Consider the following 24,665-nt stretch of genomic DNA (forward strand, 5'->3'; position numbering starts at 1 on the left):
CTGCCACGCTAGGCTGCCCCCTAAATCGCCAGCCCCTGCTGGCTGGGCATCTTTCTCAAGCACATCCTGCCAGGGCCACTTTTGATGACATCATCAGAGCTGTCAGTCTTATCCTGGTCCGCTCCCTCTGGCGAAAGGGAGTCACGCACTGTTGCACACTATATCTGTCCTCCATGCCCCTTCCCATTCCATCCCCTACCAGACCTCCCAGCAGTGCTGTTTCAATGTTTTGTAGCGACAGATTATGGTTGATGGTTTCATCTTAATCACTTCCAATTTTCATTTTCATCTCCACAGGTTCACGCCACACTGCTCTCCCTCACACAAACACTTAGAAGCCAAAGTCACTTCATGTCTCAGCCATTCATTACCATGAACTGTCTGACACTCTGCTATAGCACTGCCTCTGTGTGCTCGCTCACCAGGCCTCATGCTCGGCCGCATGTCACAACAGGGTTCCCTAATTTCTAGACTAGACCATTTACTCTTTTCCTTGAAAGACATTGATCTATCTAAAAGCTAATGTAAGAGAGACAACTGTTGTGTGAATGCCATGGGACCCCATTCTGTGGTGTCCATGATGCAGATGTCTGTGCTAGTGTTCATAGACTCCATACACATCACACATTTGTGAATGTGCTCTCTCCATTTGCACCACAAATATAATGATCCAGTACTGACTGCCAAATGCCACAGATCTCCTGTTATGATTCTGACAACCACAAACCTACTCAATACCCACTGGCCACAGACGTCAGTTCAATGTCTAGTTTGGATTTACATTTGGTTGAGTTGTCTGCTAACCTGAATTCAATGTGAAATCAACAAAAACATTTACCATGTCATTGGATGTCATGTAGGTTAATAGTTGGGCGACAAAATGGCTACATTTCTGGAAGTTGATGACTTTCAAATCCAATCAGTTTTGATTCAACGTCATCACATTGAATGTTTTTGTTGAAATGTCGTGGAAACAATGTTGATTCAACCAGTTTTTGACCAGTGAGTATTGTCCAATGCACCCCCAGGGGTACGCACAATGACGTTGGTGGTACGCCAAATAAAAATGTGATTCATATGAAAAACTCTAAAAAAAATATGTATTTAAGATTATTTAAGATTCTAAGATAATTTTATATGAATTTGTATGTTTCTTCACATTTTCAAACAGTACATGTTATATTTTCCAACAAGGCTATACATTTAGGTGAGTTTTTCTCTCTCTCACCTGAGTAGCCTCGTTTCACTGCCAAAAATCAAATCAAAACATCCGGTGTCCAGCGAAATAACAAAACAATGTCAAATACAGGTAGCCTAGTCAAATAATTAACATCCAATCACATTAACCATTACTCTCTCGCGGGAAACCTTCACTCTTGCGCAGACATTTATAAATAAAACATGGCAATTCGAAAAATAAGCCACTGGAGTTTTGGGTGAGAATAAAGACAACCTTCAAGTAGTAAGACATGTATAAAAGCAACAGATACCATTAATAAGAAGGGGCCAGAAGCATCTTACATGATGAGATACCAAGTGGCTAGGACAGGCAAGCCCCATACTATTGTGGAGGAATTCTTCCTGCTGCTGCGGATATTGTCGATTTGGCTGGGACAATACTGGGGGGAAAGGCTAAAAAAACTACACAGACAATGTCTTCATCAAACAACACTGTTTTACTAGGCATCAGTGACATTGCAGGAGATGTTTTGAAACAATTACTGCTTCACACGAAAGCCAGTGAATTATATGCTTAACAGCTGGATGAGTCAGCAGACGTGGCGGGCCCTGGCTCAGCTCGTGGTATATGTCCGTTATGTTTATGGGGGGTCAATTAAGGAAGACATCCTCTTCTGGAAACCAGGACAACAGGAGAGGATATTTTTTAAAGTACTGGACAGCTTTGCGATATCAAATGGACTTTGATGGTCAAGATGTGTTGGTATCTGTACTGATGGCGCAAAAGCCATGACCGGGAGTCATAGTGGAGTGGTAACATGCGTATAAGCAGTTGCTCCCGACACCACTTGGGTACACCGCAGCATCCACCGAGAGGCTCTTGCTTCCAAGGGAATGCATGACAATTTGAAAGATGTTTTGGACACCACAGTGAAAATGGTTAACTTTGTTAAAACCTCTTCAGGATTGGTGGGTCCCCTGCGGGATAGTTGAGCTAACGTAGGCTAATGCGATTAGCATGAGGTTGTAAATAACAAGAACATTTCCCAGGATATAGACAAATCTGATACTGGCAGAGAGTTTACATTCTTGTTAAAAACAAGGCCTCTGAACTCTTGTGTATTTTCTGAATTATGCAGTGATATGGGCAGCAACAATACAACACTTTTACAACAGAAGTGCACTGGTTATCAAGGGGCAAAGTATTGACTCGTGTTTTTGAATTGAGAGACGAGCTTAAAGTTTTCTTTACTGACCATCATTTTCACTTGTCCGACGGCTTGCATGATGACGAGTTTCTCACACGACTGGCCTATCTGGGTGATGTTTTTTGAGCTTGAATTATTTGATACTAGGATTACAGGGACTCTCCGCAACTATATTCAATGTGCGGGACAAAATTGAGGCTTTGATTAAGAAGTTGGAGCTCTTTTCCATCTGCATTAACAAGGAAACACACTGGTCTTTCCATAATTGTATGATTTTTGTGTGCAAATTAACTCAAGCTTACGGACCATGTCAAATGTGATATAGCGAAGCACCTGAGTGAGCTGGGTGTGCAATTACGCAATTACGTAGGTAACTGGATTCGTTATACCTTTCATGCCCTGCCTCCAGTCCACTTACCGATTTCTGAACAAGCCTCATCGAAATTGCAACACGCGGTTTTGTGAAAATTTAATTTAATCAGAGGCCACTGCCAGATTTCAAACAGTACACGCCCAGTGTTTCTTCCCTTGGAAAATCGCGCTGTGAAGCCACTGATGCCCTTTGCAACCATGTACACACTTGAGAGTGAATTCTCTGCCCTCACTAGCATGAAAACTAAATACAGGCACAGACTGTGTGTGGAAAATTATTTAAGGCTAAGACTCTCTCCAATATAACCCAACATTACAGAGTTATGTGCATCCATTCAAGCACACCCTTCTCATTAACCTGTGGTGAGTGATTCACCATTTTTGATGAACAAATAAAGAATGTTTTGAAGGGGTGCGGGAGTATAAAAAGTTTGGGAACCACTGGTCTAATGTCAATGTCATAAACAACAGGAAATACTAATGGCAATGTCATGTACAGTATGTGTCATGTTTTGTCATATATTGTCTTGTCATTATGCTTTCCCTTCTGTTCGTTTCCCCCTGCTGGTCTTATTAGGTTCGTTCCCTTTTTCTATCCCTCTCTCTCCCCCTCCCTCTCTCTCCTCTCTCTATCGTTCCGTTCCTGCTCCCAGCTGTTCCTATTCCCCTAATCAATCATTTAGTCTTCCCACACCTGTTCCCGATCCTTTTCCCTGATTAGAGTCCCTATTTCTCTCCTTGTTTTCCGTTCCTGTCCTGTCGGATCCTTGTCTATTGTTCACCGTGCTGTGTTTGTGTATCGCCCTGTCGTGTCGTGTTTCCCTCAGATGCTGCGTGGTGAGCAGGTGTCTGAGTCTGCTAAGTTCAAGTGCCTTCCCGAGGCAACCTGCTGTTCAAGATCGAGTCTCCAGTCTGTTCTCGTCATTACGAGTGGAAATTGTGTTTTTTGATTGTATTTTGCTTTACTGGATTAAAGACTCTGTTTTCGCCAAGTCGCTTTTGGGTCCTCATTCACCTGCATGACAGAAGGATCCGACCAAAGAATGGACCCAGCGACTACAGACGCTCGTAACACTGCCGTCGAGATCCAAGGAGCCATGCTCGGCAGACACGAGCAGGAATTGTCTGCTGCTCGCCATGCCGTGGAGAACCTGGCCGCTCAGGTTGCCGACCTCTCTGGACAGTTCCAGAGTCTTCGTCTCGTGCCACCTGTTACTTCCTGGCCTGCCGAGCCTCCGGAACCTAGGGTTAATAACCCACCTTGCTACTCCGGGCAGCCCACTGAGTGCCGCTCCTTTCTCACCCAGTGTGATATAGTGTTCTCTCTCCAACCCATCACATACTCAAGAGAGAGAGCTCGGATTGCCTACGTCATATCACTCCTTACTGGTCGGGCTCGGCAGTGGGGCACAGCTATCTGGGAGGCAAGCGCTGAGTGTACTAACAATTATCTGAACATTAAAGAGGAGATGATAAGAGTTTTTGATCGTTCAGTTTTTGGTAAAGAAGCTTCTTGGTCCCTGTCTTCCCTATGTCAAGGTAATCGATCTATAACGGATTACTCTATAGAGTTTCGCACTCTTGCTGCCTCCAGTAACTGGAACGAGCAGGCGTTGCTCGCTCGTTTTCTGGAGGGACTCCACGCTAAGGTTAAGGATGAGATTCTCTCTCGGGAGGTTCCATCCAGCGTGGATTCTTTGATTGAACTCGCTATTCGCATTGAACGACGGGTAGATCTTCGTCACCGAGCTCATAGAAGAGAGCTCGCGTTAACTGTGTCTCCCCTCTCTCGGACACTACCATCTTTCCCCACTGACTCAGGTGTTGAGCCCATGCAGCTGGGGGGTATTCGCATCTCGACTAAGGAGAGGGAACGGAGAATCACCAACCGCCTCTGTCTCTATTGCGGTTCCGCTGGTCATTTTGTCATTTCATGTCCAGTTAAAGGCCAGAGCTCATCAGTAAGCGGAGGGCGACTGATGCGCTACTAACGGTCCTCTCCGTCAAGTACCTGTACTACTTTACCGGTCCATCTATGCTGGACCGGATCGGCAGCTTCCTGCAGTGCATTAATAGACTCTGGGGCGGAGGGCTGTTTTATGGACGAAGCCTGGGCGCGGGAACATGACATTCCTCTCAGACAGTTAGGGGAGCCCACGGTCATGTTTGCCTTGGATGGTAGTCCTCTCCCCAGTATATTATATGAAACACTACCTTTAACCCTCACTGTATCTGGTAACCATAGTGAGACCATTTCTTTTTTGATTTTTTGTTCACCTTTTACACCTGTTGTTTTGGGTCATCCCTGGCTAGTGTGTCATAATCCTTCTTTTGATTGGTCTAGTAATTCTATCCTTTCCTGGAACGTTTCTTGTCATGTGAAGTGTTTAATGTCTGCTATTTCTCCTGTTTGTTCTGTCCCCTCTTCTCAGGAGGAACCTGGTGATTTGACAGGAGTGCCGGAGGAGTATCATGGTCTGCGCACGGTCTTCAGTCGGTCCAGAACCAACTCCCTTCCTCCTCACCGGTCGTATGATTGTTGTCCTGATCTCTTTAAGAAGCGTTTTGCATCCGCTCCTATCGTTGTTGCACCTGACGTCACTAAACAGTTTATTGTTGAGGTTGACGCGTCGGGGGTGGGCGTGGGAGCCATTCTGTCCCAGCGCTCCGATACTGACGATGGGGTCCACCCTTGTGCGTATTTTTCTCATCGCCTGTCACCGTCGGAACGTAACTATGATGTGGCTAACCGCGAACTGCTCGCCATCCGTTTAGCCCTAGGCAAATGGCGACAGTGGTTGGAGGGGCGACCGTTCCTTTTGTCGTTTGGACTGACCAAAGGAACCTTGAGTACATCCGTTCTGCCAAACGACTGAATGCGCGTCATGCTCGTTGGGCGTTGTTTTCGCTCGTTTGAGTTCGTTATTTCTTATTGCCCGGGTACTAAGAACACCAAGCCTCATGCTTTATCCCGTCTCTTTAGTTCTGCTGTGGCTTCTACCGATCCCGAGGGGATCCTTCCTGTTGGGCGTGTTGTCGGGTTGACTGTCTGGGGAATTGAGAGACAGGTTAAGCAAGCACTCACGCACACTGCGTCGCCGCGCGCTTGCCCTAGTAACCTTCTTTTCGTTCCTGTTTCTACTCGTCTGGCTGTTCTTCAGTGGGCTCACTCTGCCAAGTTAGCTGGCCATCCCGGCGTTCGGGGTACGCTTGCTTCTATTCGCCAGCGGTTTTGGTGGCCTACTCAGGAGCGTGACACGCGCCGTTTCGTGGCTGCTATGTTCGGACTGCGCGCAGAAGAAGTCTGGTAAATTTTTTTCTGCTTCTGCTCCTGGTCTTGCTGGGTCTCAGTCTGTTCCCTGCCATCGCATCTCTCCTGTTCTTGTTCCTGCCCTTGCTGTGTCTCAGTCTGTCCCTAGTTGTTACTCTCCTGGCCTGTTTGGTTCTGTTTGCTCTTAAGCTTTCAGTTCTCTACCCGTGTCTCATTTTTTAGAGTAGTACCCTAGTTTCCCTTTTTATCGTTTTCCGTTACGGTCCTGAGGAGAGGAGTTGGGTTCTTTCTCGGGACGTGCTGGACCGTTTGTGATCTATGATTTCCTCCGTTGCCGCCAGTGTTCCTCCTCGAGAGCGCCAGGAGGCGCTCGGTGAGTGGGGGGGTACTGTCATGTTTTGTCATATATTGTCTTGTCATTATGCTTTCCCTTCTGTTCGTTTCCCCCTGCTGGTCTTATTAGGTTCGTTCCCTTTTTCTATCCCTCTCTCTCCCCCTCCCTCTCTCTCCTCTCTCTATCGTTCCGTTCCTGCTCCCAGCTGTTCCTATTCCCCTAATCAATCATTTAGTCTTCCCACACCTGTTCCCGATCCTTTTCCCTGATTAGAGTCCCTATTTCTCTCCTTGTTTTCCGTTCCTGTCCTGTCGGATCCTTGTCTATTGTTCACCGTGCTGTGTTTGTGTATCGCCCTGTCGTGTCGTGTTTCCCTCAGATGCTGCGTGGTGAGCAGGTGTCTGAGTCTGCTAAGTTCAAGTGCCTTCCCGAGGCAACCTGCTGTTCAAGATCGAGTCTCCAGTCTGTTCTCGTCATTACGAGTGGAAATTGTGTTTTTTGATTGTATTTTGCTTTACTGGATTAAAGACTCTGTTTTCGCCAAGTCGCTTTTGGGTCCTCATTCACCTGCATGACAGTATGTGTCCATACAACAGCCAATATGTCAGTTTGCTATATAACACTCCCTAATCTTTGTGACTCTTAAGGACAGAGCATTGAATAAAGAGCCGTTTGACTCTTCATTTGTCAGAAGTGCATTTGTCTTTGAGCCTGTGTGACCTTGCAAACTCTGGATGCAGACGCACACTCAGACAAACATGGTTTTCTTGCGGACATGGCAAAAAGCCAAAACAAATAACCTGCCCTCGAAGTGTCGGAAAGACCACAAGAAACCCTAAACCCAGACCCGCGGCCCGGCAGTACTCACTCACAGGGCTATCAGCAAATGACTTGTTGAAATTTTTATTGTCTGAATGCATCATGTGGTTTGGAAGCAAAATCAAATCAGGACAGATCACCCCTCCTGTGTGACACCCATCCAAAGGAGAGCAGCATTTTTGATTAGGCTTTTATTTATTTATTTTTTGCTGGCTCTGATTTCAAGGTCGGGTTACATCAACATGGGGGACAAATGGATGACATTGTATGGATAGGTAATTCAAGAGTCTGTGCTTTGATCCTAACAGATAAGGAGGAGATTGGAGACAGGTGTCCTGTAGAAAAGGAGACATCCATTAGACAATTAATCACCAAATACTGTATCATAATTGTCTTTTTTTTATTAAAGTAACTACATATCTTTTGACTGGATTAATAAGACTCCTCATCATGTTTAAGAGGAGTGGTATCTAAAAATCTTTGGAAGGGACAGTAAACATGTCCAGTCCTGTTCAGACATGATACTGTAGAGTATCACTTATCTAACAACAACACAGCAATACATGTAATTAAAGAAATGCAAGAACGAAACAGACACGAGAGAGAACTCAGTAATTGTTATTTTATGTAACAGCACTCAACCCATGCATCCTGCTATTGCTATACATCATACACTTGTATGGAGTCCAAAATGGTTCTACTTGGAAAAAACAAGGGTTCTTCAAAGGGTTCTTCCTATGGGGACAGCTGAAGAACTCTTTTGGTTCTATATAGTACCTTTTTTTCAAAGAATGTGGTGAGCTTTTTTCATTACTGTAATGTAAATTCTACTCCTCAGCATTATACACTGATTAAATTGAATACAAATGTAAATAATTTGTGAAATATTAAAGACCATTTGCCTCTTTTTATTTCTTGACAAAATTAAAAGTTGTTGATGTAAATGTACAATTTTCCAAAATACGTGTTGAACGTCGACAAGGATCCACATAAAAAGAATCACACTGGGATTCAAGGAAACTGACAAAGTCACAATTAGAGAAAAATCACAATTGAAGTGGAAGCCTATTCAGTTTGACTTGATTCTGTTATTATTCATGAGGCCAGATGTGGACCCTCTGGATGCCTACAGTATGCTGAGCGATCACACAGATATTAACATTGCATATGGGATGGAAACGCATAAAAACGGCACCCAACTTTACGATAATCAAATCTTAAGGGCCGTTTATGATATGACTCACCAGAAAATGAACAGTATGGTGGAATTGAATTACTTTGATGTGCCTTCTTCCCTGCTTATTAATCGCTTCGATCATTAATAATAACAGGCAGTAAATATTCATTACAACCCCCCCCCATATTGTGACAAAAAAGGCTATGTCTGGCCAATTAAAAATGCATAAGGTGTAATGGCCCTTTATGAATAACTTAGCAGAAGCCTTTCCATCGCTATACAGCCTGGTAAAGGCAACAATGCCCTATACATACATACACTATGTGTGTTTTCTCTGTACAGAACTCTCTGAGACCTAGGTCTGCAGCCAGAAGAGCAACTTGTTTTTTCTTACGGCAGTAGGTTGACATCTAAAAGTAAGCTCTATCATTAGATCGTGATTTTCTACCTCATGGGATCAACCTGATGAATTTCACTGGCAGAATTTCAGTTTGTGGATGTACAGTATTTGAGATGGCTGAACATTTTAGGTGGAATGGTTTTAGTGTGGTAGTTTCATTCATGGTACTGTCGGTTATCAACTGCCTACTTTAGGCCCGTAGAGAATGGTTTGCCTCTTAGGGTCGAAGTTTAGTGGCAGACAAATAGACTACTAAACAGAACAGTAAAGATTATCCAGTCGAAAATGACTGTATGTCAGTATATACGTACATATTTGGTTCAGATTTCTTTCTTTTCTTTCTTTTTCTAAAACCATTTTTGCAGCCCAGTAGGTGGCAGCTTTGTATAAGTAAACCCCCGAGCAGCAAGTTAGATACAGTTCAAAGCTTGCTCCGCTAGTTGAATTCATTGGCTGCAGTTAGAAATTAAAGTACAACATGAAACCTTGAGGAATTGTGGTTTTAGTGAAATGTCCGCACACCATGAACAATAACGTAGTTGTAATATCAAACGTGAAATGTCCAATGGTATAGGTATTGCTTTATTTAATGCCTTTATCACAACTTGATTCTTAGTGCTAACTGACTATATATCTAATTAAGTTAGACCTGACATTAAAGATAAGAACTAGATATGAACTAGTATTTGACTTGCAGAGATCATTGCAAAACTGAACCATATACGGTGCATTCAGAAAGTATTCAGACCCCTTCCCTTTTTCCACATTATGTTACGTTACAGCCTTATTCTAAAATGGATTATATGAAATATTTTCCTCATCTTTCTACACACTTATACCCAATAAAGACAAAGTAAAAACAGGTTTTATAAATTTCTGCAAAACCATATTAACATTAGTATTCAGACCCTTTGATATTAGACTCATCTTGTTTCCATTGATCATCCTTCAGATGTTTCTACAACTTGATGAGAGTCCACCTGTGATAAATTCAATTGATTGGACATCATTTGGAAAGGCACACACCTGTCTATATAAGGCCCCACAGTTGACAGTGCATGTCAGAGCGAAAACCAAGCCACGAGGTTAAAGGAATTGTCCGTGGAGCTCAGAGACAGGATTGTTTTGAGGCACAGATATGGGGAAGGGTACCAAAATAATTCTGCAGCATTGAAAGTACCCAAGAACACAGTGGCCTCCATCATTCTTATATGAAGAAGTTTGGATCCACCAAGACTCTTCCTAGAGCTGAGCCATCAGGGGAGAAGGGCCTTGGTCAGGGAGGTGACCAAGAATCCTATGTTCACTCTGACAGAGCTCCAGAGTTCCTCTATAGGAGAACCAACAGCCTGCTTGGTGTTTGCGAAAAGGCACCTAAAGCATTCTGAGACGATGAAAAACAAGATTCTCTGGTCTGAAGAAACCAGGGTTGAACTCTTTGGACTGAATGCCAAGCATCACGTCTGGAGGAAACCAGGCACCATCCCTACAGTGGCGCATGGTGGTGGAAGCATCATGCTGTGGGGATGTTTTTCAGCATCAGGGAATGGGAGACTAGTCAGGATCGAGGGAAACATGAGCGGAGAAAAGTACAGAGAGATCCTTGATAAAACCTGCTCTAGAGTGCTTAGGACCGCAGACTGGGACAAAGGTTCACCTTCCACCAGGACAACGACCCTCAGCACACATCCAAGACAACGCAGGAGTGGCATCGGGTCTGAATGCCCTTGAGTGGCCCAGCCAGAGCCCGGACTTGAACCCAAACGAACATCTCTGGAGAGACCTGAAAATAGCTGTGCAGTGATGCTCCCCACTCAACCTGACAGAGCTTCAGAGGATCTGCAGAGAAGAATGGCAGAAACTCCTCAAATACAGGTGTGCCAAGCTTGTAGCGTGATACCCAAGAAGGCTGAATGCTGTAATTGCTGCCAAAGGTGCTTCAACAAAGTACTGAGTAAAGGGTCTGAATACTTATGTAAATGTGATATTCTTTGCTTTGTCATTATGGGATGTATTGTGTGTAGATTGATGAGGGAAAAAAATTATTTTATCCATGTTAGAATAAGGCTGTAACGTAACAACATGTGGAAAAAGTCAAGGAGTCTAAATACTTTCTTGAATGTTTCTTGGTACAATGACACTTCTCCATATAGCCTATATGTTTAGAGGTGATATAAGGTTGAAATGAAAGCATTTTTACTGTGACGTCTATAAAGTATATATTTTTTTATTTAAGCCACTTCATCAGCGTAACATCCAGTAAAGGTCCCTGTAAGAAGCCACAGGCAGAAAAATTGAAAGTCTAGAGCGGCTTATGACTCAACCTCCAAATTGTCTGCTTCAAAACTTTCATTGGATATTTTTTTTTAAGAACGACAGTCTGTATTTAATGACTCCTTCACGGGAAAATACTTGGAAAGAAAAGATTGGCTAAATCCACTTATTTCTATCTGGGTTGTTGAAATCAAAAGTGGTGCGCTAGTTCATTTCTTGTTGCAAAAATACCTGCATACTGTACATACAGTATGGTCTCAGTGGCAAACAAAAGTTTGAACACGTAGACCATGCATACAGTAGATCATTCATTTCTAAGTTAATTATAACAAATGGTGGCAGTAATTAAGAGACAGAGTTCCGGTCATACACAGCCGCATTCTCACACCATATCATATTCAGTTCAGATTCAAAATTAGCATACACACTCAAAATAAGCTCCGCATCAAAGCTAATTCTTCCGGGACACAGCTATTTAGATCATCATATCTCTTTACCAAATGCCCGATTTTTCCTCTCGATCTGTTGTGACCTCTGGAAGTGATCGTTTATCTATTTGCGAAGTGATATGGGCTTCCTTCTGGATGACTCCTTCTCCTTTCTTGTCCATTACGTTTTCATTTCGGGTGACTCTCCTCATAGCTCAGCTCTCCTGCAGTAACGGCTTCCATCTAGCCTGTGTGTGTAAGTATAACCCGCACACAGGCCAGCGCACAGTAGAGATGATACGCTCTGTGACTGAGAGAGACTCAAAGGGCCCCAGGAGCAGACTAGACCAGACCAGCCGATACATATATCACAGAGCCGGTGTCAGCAAGATTACTGGATAAAGATCACAAAATGACGCTTTTCCTTTTCTGTGCTCGCTGGCTCGCTGCACAGCCTGAGAGCTGCCTTTCCACCAGGCCCTAGACAAGGATATCGATCACAGCCGTCCTCTCCCTCTCCCATCTGGGCTCCCTCTCCTCTCCCACCAAGGCAGATGATGGGTATTTTACTGGCAAATACGTTTTTAATTTCTTCTGGAGATAACATCAATGAATACGTCGACTCAAGTCACTGTATTCATCAAAGAATGAATAGATCACGTGATACCGATAGTATATATCAAATGCACCCGGAACAAAAACCGGGGATTGATATCAGCTTTGTAGGAAAACTGAACGAGATAGATTCTGATTATAAACAGGGCAAGGTGACCGGGAACAATAGTTTGGTTAAACACAAGTATAGGGGCAAAATGGAGGAGCAATTCAGCGGGTTGGACACACAGCATATGTGGCAGGGTTTCCTAACAATCACGGATTACAAAAAGAAAGCCAACCACATCACATTCAACAACGCCACCCTACCGGGCGAGCGAAACACCTTATTTTCAAGATTTGAGCGCAATGACCCTCAGCTGCCGAGGAGAGCCCCCGATGACAACGTGGGCTACATACACTCAGTTTGGGCTGCCGGCCCAAACGGCATCCCTAGCATTGCCCTCAGAGCATGTGCAGACCAACTAGCTGTTGTGTTCTCTGACATTTTCAATCTCTCCCTAGTTCAGGCCGCTATACCCACCTGCTTCAAGATGTCCACTATCATCCCTGTGCCCAAGAAAGGGAAAGTAACTGAACTGAATGACTACCGACCAGTGGAACTCACTTCTGTCATCATGGAGTTCCTTGAGAGGCTAGTCAAATCACCTCATCCCTCCCTGACACACTCGACCCTCTCCAATTTGACAGATCCACGGACGATGCAATCGCCATTGCAATACACGTGGCCCTTACCCACCTGGACAAAGGTAATGCATATGTGAGGACGCTGTTCATCGGCTACAGCTCGGCCTTCGATACCATGGGGCCCTCTAGGCTCATAACAAAGCTCACAGCCCTGGGTCTGAACTCCTCCCTATTCTACTGGATCCTGGACTCCTGACGGGCCACTCCCAGGTGGTGAAGGTAGGCAACATTACCTCCTCGACTCTGATTTTCAACATGGGGCCATACAAGGGTGTGTCCTCAGTCCCCTCTTGCATTCCCTGTATACCCGCAACTGTGTGGTCTCACACAGTTCCAACTCCATCATCAAGTTCGCTGACTACACGAAAGTATTAGGCCTGATTACCAACAATGGCGAGACAGCCTTCAAGGAGGAGGTAGGCACTCTGATGACGTGGTGCCAGGTAAACAACCTCTCCCTCAACATTAGCTGATTGTGGACTTCAGGAGGAACCAGGCTGGACACGCCCCCATCCTCATCAACGGTGCCACCGTGGAGACAATCAGTAACTTTAAATTCCTTGGCATACACAACTCAGAGAAGCTGAAATGGTCTAACCACACGGACACCGCGGTGAGGAAGGCACGACAGCGGCTCTTCAACCTCAGAATGCTGAAGAAATTTGGCCTGTCCCCGATGGCCCTCGGAGTGTTCTACAGGAGCACCATCGAGATCATACTGTTGCATCACAGCCTGGTACGGAAACTCCACCAAAGTGGACCGCAAGGCTCGAGGGTAATTCGTGCTGAATCTGAATCTGATAATACGGCCTCTCCTGAACATTGTTTATGACTCATTCCACCTTATTGGTTATTATTGGATGTTCAGAAGTCCAGAAGCAAGAGGACGACTCACCTGAATAAGGAATACAGATTAAAAAGAGAACGCAAGTGAGTTTAACTGAAACACCCGTTGATACCATTTTACACAATTACCCATGAGACATTATCTTCCACCACTGGCTCTGTTGCTTCCTGAGCCTTTTAGTTTTTATTCAGTGTGAAAATTCATTTGGCTATAGGTCAAACGGGAGTTACCTAACTGGGATTCGTTCTTTACTGAGATTTGGCAATGCAACTTGGCAATGCAACCAATGAGTTCCCCTCTACAGACTACTGTTTAAATCAATTTTACACCCATTTAGTAATTCAGTAAAGTATTTAGAGTTTGAATATGAGTTACTTATTTTCCCCCTGGATATAGGCAGGCTATTTTTCTTTATCCCCCATGGCCTGAGTTATTCCCCTTGTGTGTATAAGGGGAGTTCAGTACGTTCCATTAAAGCTCCCCCTTCTCCATTCATTTCTGGAATGGGCTGAAACAAATCAATAGCACCAGCAAAAACATTTTTATATATGCAGTTATTAAGTCATAAGCTACAGTATGTCAGACCTCATTTCAGCAACAGCTGAGGCCTCCCATCTGCAAGCCCCTTCCCCAGCTGAGCACCCGCGGGGGACATTATGAGAATCATAAATAATATGTGTTAATAAGATATGAATTGATTACGTGGGGAAAAGCCTGACACTCTTCATCAATCACTCTAAATGACGTTTAACAATGGATTACCAGCCAATAATTGAGATTAAATAAAATAGCTGGGCTGTTTTCAGAAGACAATCCGGGGCGGTCCCCTCCCCCCTGTTTTCCACAGGCGCAAAATAAATCTGCTCAATTACTGTACCTCCAATCCATTCTTCACTGCTAAGGATATTATTATTTCATTTAGGACTTGTTCATGCATCATAGATTATTTCATTTCCCTCAGTCAATAACGAGAAGTGCAGTATTTTATTTTATCCACTGGGGCCCGTGGTGAAGTGGGGCTTTGATAGAGTGTGCTTGGCCTGATACTGGGCGCTCACTGTGCATGGGGGGAGGCTGGTGGTGGAAGCACATGGAACCAAGAATAAAATGTAGATGTTTATACATTAATTTACACTTCAAATATCTGTTGTTTTATCACAGAGGTACACATTGGCCCTCACTACCCTCAGGTCTCTGACAAACCTAAACAAAAGGGTATTCCCTCAAACTGTGATCAATTGAAAATGAATGAGCTATTCCCATAAGATGATTGCAACATCACCTCGATCCCAAGAACCACTGGAGAATTGGACAATGCACATACACATAGCCACAAATCGCATTACTGTTTTCAGTGAAGCCAAAGTTCTGGTGTGATGTCATCAGAGTGTACCTTCTGAGGGATTGACTGAGATGATCTGTGTTAATGTGCATTTTGATCCCTTTACTATGTCTCAAAACAGAAATGGAGAGAGAGAGAGAGAGAGAGAGAGAGAGAGAGAGAGAGAGAGAGAGAGAGAGAGAGAGAGAGAGAGAGAGAGAGGCCTCAGGATTTTGAGATGGCATGTCATACCAAGCTGTCAAGGTTTTCATCTCTGCTTTGACTTTTTGTCATTGTAAAAAATAAATGGCAGCATATGGCCTTGACAGCTACCATGTGTGCTTGACATTAACGTACCCCCATGTTGCTCTTAATACTTCACTTTTAATAATGCTGTCACTATAAAGAGAGGGAGCAAGAGAGAGACAGACAGGGAGGCAGGCAGACAAAGATGTATAAATTCAGTACATTTGCTCGACGCGGCATTCCAGAGATGGGACACATTTTAGTGAGAGTCTGTGTTGTAGAACAAGGTCTTTGTCTCAGGAGGAACTGTTTAACAGGCTTGGGATGGTCCACTGATAGCAGCACTAGTCTGGTCCCTGGTGACCCTCCTCTCTGTCCCATCAAGGAACAGTCTTAATTGGTCTGCTGCGTCAGTGTGGGACCTACTTTAGGAGCTCGGTGGAGTAAGGGACTGCATAATGAAACAGTCTCCCCCAAATATTACTGCAACTAAAATGCAATGATAGGAAATGTGTTATTTGCACAATAAAAGCATAAGATTATTATTTTGATTAGGCATTGTTTATCTTGATGATAATAGTTTACATTTCATTAAGGACATACCATAGGCCAGACCCTCTGGGGAGGTGTAAGAACAGAGTAGCATCCCTATGGCACAAACAGAAAACAAGGCAGGATTGAATTAGTAATTCACATTGGCAGATTATCATTGATTGGAGCACACTATTAAATTTGCAGATATGTTCAAGAGCTCGGTAGACGTAATGATAGATAATGATAGATAGAGTGGCTTTTTAATGCTTCTAATCTAGTGCCTTGTATGTGTTTTACTGAGTACCAGATTCTATACAATTATACTTGAAACAAAAAGAAAGGAGAATCAGCTCTTTCATCATATAGCCATACTGTATGTTTGTTAGCCAGAGTTAAGAGTCCAACAATTTGGGAGTCCATTCTCAGAGTATACGGGGGATTATATTTGGCAATGATCAATATGTGATATGGATCATTTGAATAAAAGAAAAACATATTTCTGTGTACTGACTGATTTTCTTAAAGTGACCCGACCTAATGTTTTTTATGTTGCTGCATTGATCCCCCAGGAATTCCTTCAATAATGTGTATTTAATGTTCTAACATCCTTTTTGTTTTTCAATTACTTATTTTTTTTAATTAAAAATAGTTTTTGCATCACTGCCCCAAGTTTTCATTTGTGCGTCAAATTTGACCCGTGTTTACTTCCTACGGAATTCACTGCATTGCACTCGTCAAACGGACCTTTCTTTTTGCTGCAACAATAAAAGCTGTGTAATTAATGAAGTATTCATTTTAATCAATTGTTTTATGTTCGTTGATCACCGTTTTCATTTCTCCTTTTTAACTCATTGAGTAAGAAGTTTTGTATTTACTACCCCAAGTTTGCATGTGCCGGGTAAAAAGTATTACTGCACCTTTCTCATGGACTTTGACAGGAACCTTTGATCCTAGTTCATGTTTTCAGTCAGGAATATATTTACAGTGGACAACACATCTGCAGTCAACAATTACACTATGCCGGAAAACAAATTTTCTCATCATCTGATACACGTAGCCACACTAATGCCAAATCATTGGAGTATTGGGAAAACCACCATATGTTTTATGAGTTGTACTTACTTTTTGATTGAAGTGCCTATTTTGTGTTTCTCAATTCACAGTGTTTGTAAATGGCTCATAAGAATGTTCCCAGATATTTAAGACGCTGGATGAGGAAGCCATTGGTGCCTCGGAGGTATCCGATTCAGATAACACAGACTATGTGCCGGTGGGTTAAGTTGGAGTTGTGGAAGCACCTGGTGGTCCAGCTGTCCTAGATGAGCCTACAGATGTGGAGGAATCCTCTGAGGGGGAGAGTGAAAACCAGTCAAGTAGACAGAGTCTAAAAGGGTCTTACTGACCCCCCCCCCCCTCACTAAAGGCAGAACCAGAATCCATAACATCTTGAGGAGCTTTTCCCAGGGCCTGGAACGGGATGTCACCAAAAGATGCCTGGGAGCAGTTCATTAGTATCATTGAGATTGTGTACAAATTGTGAAGGACGGAGAACGACAGCAAAAGGAAACGAGGGGAGAGAGGTCAACAAAGATGAACTAAAGGCCTTTATCGGTTTAACCCTCCTCACCAGCGTGGAGAAAAGGTGGGATGTCTCCACATGGGAGTTATTTTTGGATCCACTGCAGAACTCAATGTATAAGGCAACCATGTCGGTCAGAAGACGTGAGGGTATCCGTCACTACCTGACATTGATAACAAGAGGACCAGAGTGTCCAGAGAGGCAACAGACCACCTGGCAGCCTTCTGGTATGTGTGGGACCTTTTCCTAACAAACTGTAGTGGAAGGTTCATCCCCAGCAACTGCATCACAGTGGATGAGCAGCTTGTGCCGTTCCGGGGGCAGAAGCAGGTTCACACAGTACATGCACAGCAAGCCTGTCAAATATGGTATAAAGATCTTCTGACTAAGTGATGCAAGAGTCCCCTATGCCATTGATGGGATAGGCTACACAGGCAGACAGCCAGGAGAGGAGGTTCAGAACAACCTTGGAGACAGCATTGTCCGAAAGTTGTGCAGTGGAATGAGACAAACAGTTGAAGTATTCTTTCTAAGAATTATTGCAATACCTCAGGCAGACATTTTTATATTTTCTAGTGTGTATTTTAGATTGATATTTTATGCATTCTTCTGAGACATTGTTGTATTAATACAAAACAGTTATAGAATAGAAATTCCAAAAGTATAATTTTGTATTTCACCCATTGTTTTGAATCACAGATCGCAACATCACAATGGACACATTCTTTACTAGTGTCCCTTTGGCAGAGTACCTCTTGGACAATAACGTGACAGTTGTGGGGACTCTTCGCCAAAACAAGCCGGACATAACCACCACTTATGAAGCCATCCAAGTTCACGAAGGTGCATAGCTCCGAGTTTAGTTTCAATGTCAACTTGGCCATGATAAGTTATGTGCCGAAGCAGCAAAAGGCTGTTGTCCTCCTGAGCACGCTGCAGGATGACAAAGTGGTGGATGAGGCCAGTGCCAAGAAGAAGCCAGAGATGATCCAATAAAATAACTGCACAAGAGGATGATTGGACATTATGAATCAGATGGTGCGTGCCAACCCTCAATGTTTACATCATATTTATGCCACAGAACCCCAACTTCATGGGAGGTGTGAACAGCACCCGACGGCTGTTCATCAAGGAGCTGGTCAAAGAGCTTGTGATCCCACACATGCAGAGGCGCATGGAAGGATGTTGCAACCTACCAAAGGTCATCACTGAAGCAATGGAAAGATGTGGGGTGATGAAAGAGAGCCATGCCATCACCACTCAGAGCACCCAGGGCCAGAAGAGGAAGAGATGCCAGCTCTGCCCACCACTCAGAGCACCCAGGGCCAGAAGAGGAAGAGATGCCAGCTCTGCCCACCACTCAGAGTACCCAGGGCCAGAGGAGGAAGAGATGCCAGCTCTGCCCACCACTCAGAACACCCAGGGCCAGAAGAGGAAGAGATGCCAGCTCTGCCCACCACTCAGAGCAACCAGGGCCAGAAGAGGAAGAGATTCCAGCTCTGCCCACCACTCAGAGTACCCAGGGCCAGAGGAGGAAGAGATGCCAGCTCTGCCCACTACTCAGAGCACCCAGGGCCAGAAGAGGAAGAGGTGCCAGCTCTGCCCACAACTCAGAGCACCCAGTGCCAGAAGAGGAAGAGGTGCCAGCTCTGCCCACCACTCAGAGCACCCAGGGCCAGAAGAGGAAGAGATGCCAGCTCTGCCCAAGCGCAACGTTTAGAAAAGTCAGCTGCTGGTGTACTCAGTGCAACATACCTGTCTACACAGAGCACAGTCACATGCTTGTGGTTTGTAACAAATTCATGGACTAAGGCAGCATAAGTGCACACGCGCGCGCACACACACTTTGCTCATTCTAGTGTTTATGTTTTCTAAATTCACAATTGTTAGTGTTGTCGTTTAAACTGATGATGAACTTTGGATTTTCAAATAAATGTTTGGAACTATTATTTAGCATGTTTTAAGGTGTATTTATTTTGTTATTCACTCAAAGGTTGAATGTGAAACGTTGATTGTAAGATTGTTTGTAAGAAAAGTATGCTAATATTTTCAATAGCCGTTCTAAAAATGTGCATCAAACTGGGAGACAAAAAACCCCCATTTCAAACAGTAAAATAATTATTAAAAGGTTCAAATCATCACTTAAAATAATGATATTCCACAAAATGGATAATATTTTTGACCCATACAAATATTACATTATCGGGTGATTTTGACCCGGCATATGCATTCTTGTGGCGTCATGTCTACTCTGCATCCCAGGGTTAATAAGATACTTCACGGTTTAGGCCTTTATATATTAAAGGCTTTGGCACCCTTGGACAAGTGTTTAATTCCCTGCCATGTGATCTGTGCAAATGAGATCTTTCCAAATCGGCAGGAATTCAACATGTACAGAGGATGGGGCTTGGAACCAGACTAATAATCCCCTATACCTCCACCCACACTGCCTTCCCCTGATCTTCTACTCCCCCTGCTTCTCTGGCCCTCTGTGGGTATGGAGCAGAGCAGTCTCCTGTCTGGGGCAGGACTGGATGGGAAGAGGTGGCTGTCACAGTGTCTGATTAATGACCCATCGGGTGGCATGTCCAGCCACATTAGGGCTCCATGTATCTATGCGGGGCCAGGGGCTTTGTTCTGGGAGGAAATAGTGTCAGCGCCCCACAGCCGTTTGCCTATAAAAAGATAAAGATTTACTGTCATCAGAGGGCAGATTAAAGCGCACAATGCCGACATTGATTTTTACCAAAAAATTCACATTTTGGGAAAACTCATTCCAGGGCTGGTGTGAGATATGATCAGCTTATTTGGAAAGGGATAATATGGAATCTTCTCCCAGAATGAACTTTGAAAGAAGTAAATTGTAAATATTGATTTCTGAAATGAAGTGTCAATCTTGGTTGTGCCGAGATTATTTCTATCATCTTGCTCAACCCCCAGCAACGATGAATTCAAAACTGCTGACAAAGGGGAGTGTATAGGATTTCTGTTAGGGAGCAGTCGGCAGCGCTTTAACGCTTGGCTGGCCCGCCGAGCCCTCGCCGGTAATGGCTGTTCAATTTTATCAGATAACGGAGGAGATCTCATCAGAGGCGAAAAATGAAATGAACTGTGACTCCGAATCAGGATCCCTGCTCTTATCCCGGCAAAAATCATCCGAGCGGGGCCCAGGGCTTTCCATTATTTCAGGTCACTTCATTACGGCCCTGCACACAGGACCCAATTGCTGCAAACAAAGCAGGCCTTTCCTGTCTCACCCAGGGGTCGAGTGTGAGGGGCAGTTTGATAGGCTCCTGACGTGTCCAGGGTTATCCCATTACCACTTAAGAGGGTTGGTGAAAGGTAGCAAATCTCAACCACTTGTTTGTTATCCTTCTCCCCTCCACCTATTGTATCATGGGGCTTTGTTGGCCACCTTGTTCTCTTATTGTGGAAAATAAATCATATTTTCCGGTAATTGTTTGAAATAGATTTTTTTTTCTTCTGCAGTTAATGTTATATGGACGATGGAGTCAAGGTGAGCTGAAGAACATACAGGAGGAGATGTCCATGTTGAACTGCGGTGCAGAGGACAACGTAGTGGGTTGAGGAGTCATGCTCCTCAAAATGCCACGTTCTACTAGGACTTAGTATTCTAAGTCAAGATACTTATACTTGACTGAAAACAATTGATTGAAATCTTGGAAATAAGAGAGATATTTCAGGCTGAACTTTTGGAGGATTTACCAGTCAGATAGTAAGAGGAACACAGGGATGTGGGATGAAATGAAAACAGAACAGAGAGGGGGGAAGATATGGGGCTGTCAAGGAACCAAAATATAAAATGTTGCATCTTAAAGTGACACGTGTGTAACCCATCTGTGGAATGAAATACAATCCCTATCACAAAGGAATGTGTGGCTTTCTGAGCAATCATCATTTTTTTATTTCAGCCTCCCTAGGCAAGGTATTGATCTCCAGGAGGAGGGGGGGGGGGTTCCATGCACACATGGGCAGGGGCACTTGATAGCTACATGGGAGAAGAATGACGTTGGCCTGAGTAGGGAGATTTGTAAGGTAGCGATAAGAGGAGCTAGGTGTGGAACAGGAGGATAAGGTAGAAACCCAAGGACCAACAAGCTGACTTCCGTGCACGGCATGGAATAAAGACTGTTCTTTTATATTTGTATCAAGGGGTACATTGGTGGCATTGATGTTTATTAGATGAATTGTAATGGTAATTGAACTGTTTGAACTGTCGTGTTTGGACCCATGTTGGTCTTATAACTTAGCTTCATGCAGGTGGAATGAGTCACAAAAGTGCTTAAGGTCAAATGTGAACAGTCAAATCTGAAAGGAAGGACGGCCCCCTCCAGTGTGTTGTTTGAGGGCTGTGAGTTCATGAGTTAATTTGTCAAATAATTGCAGTCCTGGATTTTTGCAAGAGACGCCGTGGGATTCATTAAAAGCATTCGAAATTGACCCAGGACACCCAATGTCATTATGTTTATTTTTATTTTTATGATGAGCAAGTTCGCCAACACACCAAACACGATGATGTGCAGCTTTCACACTATTAATTCTGTACATGCACTGATGTGTGGGTAACTGTCAGCAATGTGCGCAACTGTCAGTAAGATCTTATTTTTTCTGTTGTTGTTATTTTACATGTTGTGTAGGTTAGTCCTTGCGGTTGTCTATTGATGTTCTGTATTATATCATGTTTTGTCTGGATACCAGGAAGAGGAGCTGCTGCTTCAGAAATAGATCATGGGGATCCTAATAAAAATATATATATTCTGGCTCGGGAGTATGTCAAGATCAACGTTATATGAAAGGAGCAAAGGCCAAGTAAAAAATGTCAGTAAACCCTGCTACTGTCTTCTGAATACCTAACCCTGGGGTATAGTTTGATTTTTCAACAGGACAAATACACAAAGACACACCGGAATGGCTTCCCAATGGGTGTTAAGTGTTCCTGAATGGTCTAGCCTCAGTCCTGTTTTAAGTCTGCTTAAAAATCTGAGACGAAGGTTTGAATATGGCTGTCCCATCAATGACTCCCAACCTAATTTACTGAGCTTGAGCAATTTTGAGAAAAACAATGGATATATGAGATGTGTAGAGTTGGTAGAATCTTATTCAGAATGATTTACAGCTGTAATGGCTGCCAAAGGTGCTTCCACCAAGTATTACCTCTGGAGTGTGGGAACACACCATCAAACATCTTTGTTCTGTCATTTTTATTCAGTTGGAACACTTTCTATATTTTTTTCTTCCACTTTGAAAAAGTGGCATAGTTTGTGTACGTCATCAGTGACAAAATCCACTTTAATAAACAAAAAACGTTGTTTTATTTGAAGGCATCAACATTTGAAAGCTGTGCAATGGGTGTGTTGACTTTCACTAGGCACTGTATTACCCCAAGAGCGGTGGTTAGCTAATCTTGTTAGAGAACACACACAGTCGACTTTATGTGCTATCTTACAAAAGCCTTTTATCACCTCTAAAATCGACATCAGGATTGGAAACAAATAAATAGGTACAGAAGCTTTTATTAATCTCTATCATTTTCACATCTGAGCTGCAATCTGCCTCTCACCTCCTAGTCTTTACAGCCTGACTTGGTTGCTTTCTTTACCCCTTTCTTTCTCTCTCTCTCTATTTCCTTCTTTCCAAGACAGCTTAAAGGTTGTGAAGCTCAAGTACTCATGGAGAATTATCTGAGGGATCTCCTACTTGCTCCAGACCGGTGGATCTATACATCGACCCGGGCTTGAGTTACATTGTCCCAGTACAGGCCACACTTAGATGACACTGATACAAAACCACTATTCTCAGCATTACTCTGCAGTCACACACATTTCAAATGTAGGTGATAAGGGTATTCAGGGTGCTATCACACCCAATGTTATTACTCCTCGATCCTGAAACAGAATCAGGAAAATATGGATGTGCTTGTTAAGTAAGGACTTAAAATACAATGAAATTGGATTCTGACTTTTGAAAATGGTCTTTTTTCCCCAGACAAAACAACAACTGCTGAATTTGTTGATCTGACTAAGCAGGAACCTTTGCGTAGCCTACAGCTTCACTGAGGTTTTCAACATGGCCTGTGTGTAATGAATTGTAACCACGTGGTCACCAAGTTCTCAGCAGTCTCTGTCTAGGGCGAGCAAGAGAAGAGAAACGGAAAAGGTAAGAATGAGCCGTTTTAAAAATGTCTATGATTAATTATCTTTGGGCTAAAATGGACCAACATTAGCCAAATAGCGCTGAACAGCTACACTAAACAGGCTAGCTAGTGGCTAGCCTCTATTAACACCAGTGTGTCTTGATCAATGAGAGAAGACAAAGTTACTCTAAGTTGGTGGCGTTTACAATGTCAGATTATTTCATGGAGCAAAAATGTGTATAATTTAATAACAGAGCACTCATACGATCCACCTGAAATACCAGTTTCTTTCAAGTTGAGAATGAAGAAAGTATCGCTAACAAGACGTTGGTCGAAATAAAATCCTGATCAAATCAAATGTTATTTGTCATGTACACAGTTTACACAATAGTATGCATGGTAATAGCCTGATATGTACACAATAGGCTATACAGTATAGATTATGAATGTGCTATGTCAGGTATGACTGTATTTTCAAATATAAAGTGGGTAGTGTTTTTTGATTTGATTTATTAGGATCCCCAATAGTCGACGCCAATGGCAACAGCTCGTCTTACGGGGGTCCGATACATAACGAAAAATACATTTCAAACAAAATACTTTACAATTTACATACATTTCTATTAGTTACAAATACATGTCAGTACATTCACATGAGAAGTAGGTCAAATTTGGGAGAGGCGTTGTGCCATGAGGTGTTGCTTTATCTGTCTTGGTCGCGCAGTTAAATAAATTGTATACACTAGAACAGGAGTGTTGACTGTGTGTATGTGTGTGCATGTGTTTATGGGTGGTGATGTGTCTGTGTAAGGGTTGGATGTGTGGAAAGTCAGTGCAAATAGTCAACATTTTACATTACATTTCTGGTCATTTAATAAACGCTCTTATCAAAAGCGACTTACAAGGCTCAAAGGCACATCGATAGATTTTTCACCTAGTCGCCTCTGGGATTCAAGCCAGCCCCCTTTGGTTCCTGGCCCAATGCTCTTAACCGCTAGGCTACCTGTCTCTAGGCGGCAAATATTCTCTAATGTGCAGGTCTGTGTAGGGAGACAGCTAGGGTTAGCTGTTCAGCAGTGTGATGGCCTGGTGGTAGAAGCTGTCTCGGAGCCTGTTGGTCCGAGACCTGATGCTCCGGTACTGCTTGTCAGATGGTAACAGAGTGAACACTTCATGGTTTGGAATGAGCCTTTAATGATCTTCTGGGCCTTTCTCAAGCA

The sequence above is a fragment of the Oncorhynchus gorbuscha genome, linkage group LG19 (genome assembly GCF_021184085.1).
Source record: "Oncorhynchus gorbuscha isolate QuinsamMale2020 ecotype Even-year linkage group LG19, OgorEven_v1.0, whole genome shotgun sequence".
NCBI classification, from domain to species: Eukaryota; Metazoa; Chordata; class Actinopteri; order Salmoniformes; family Salmonidae; genus Oncorhynchus; species Oncorhynchus gorbuscha.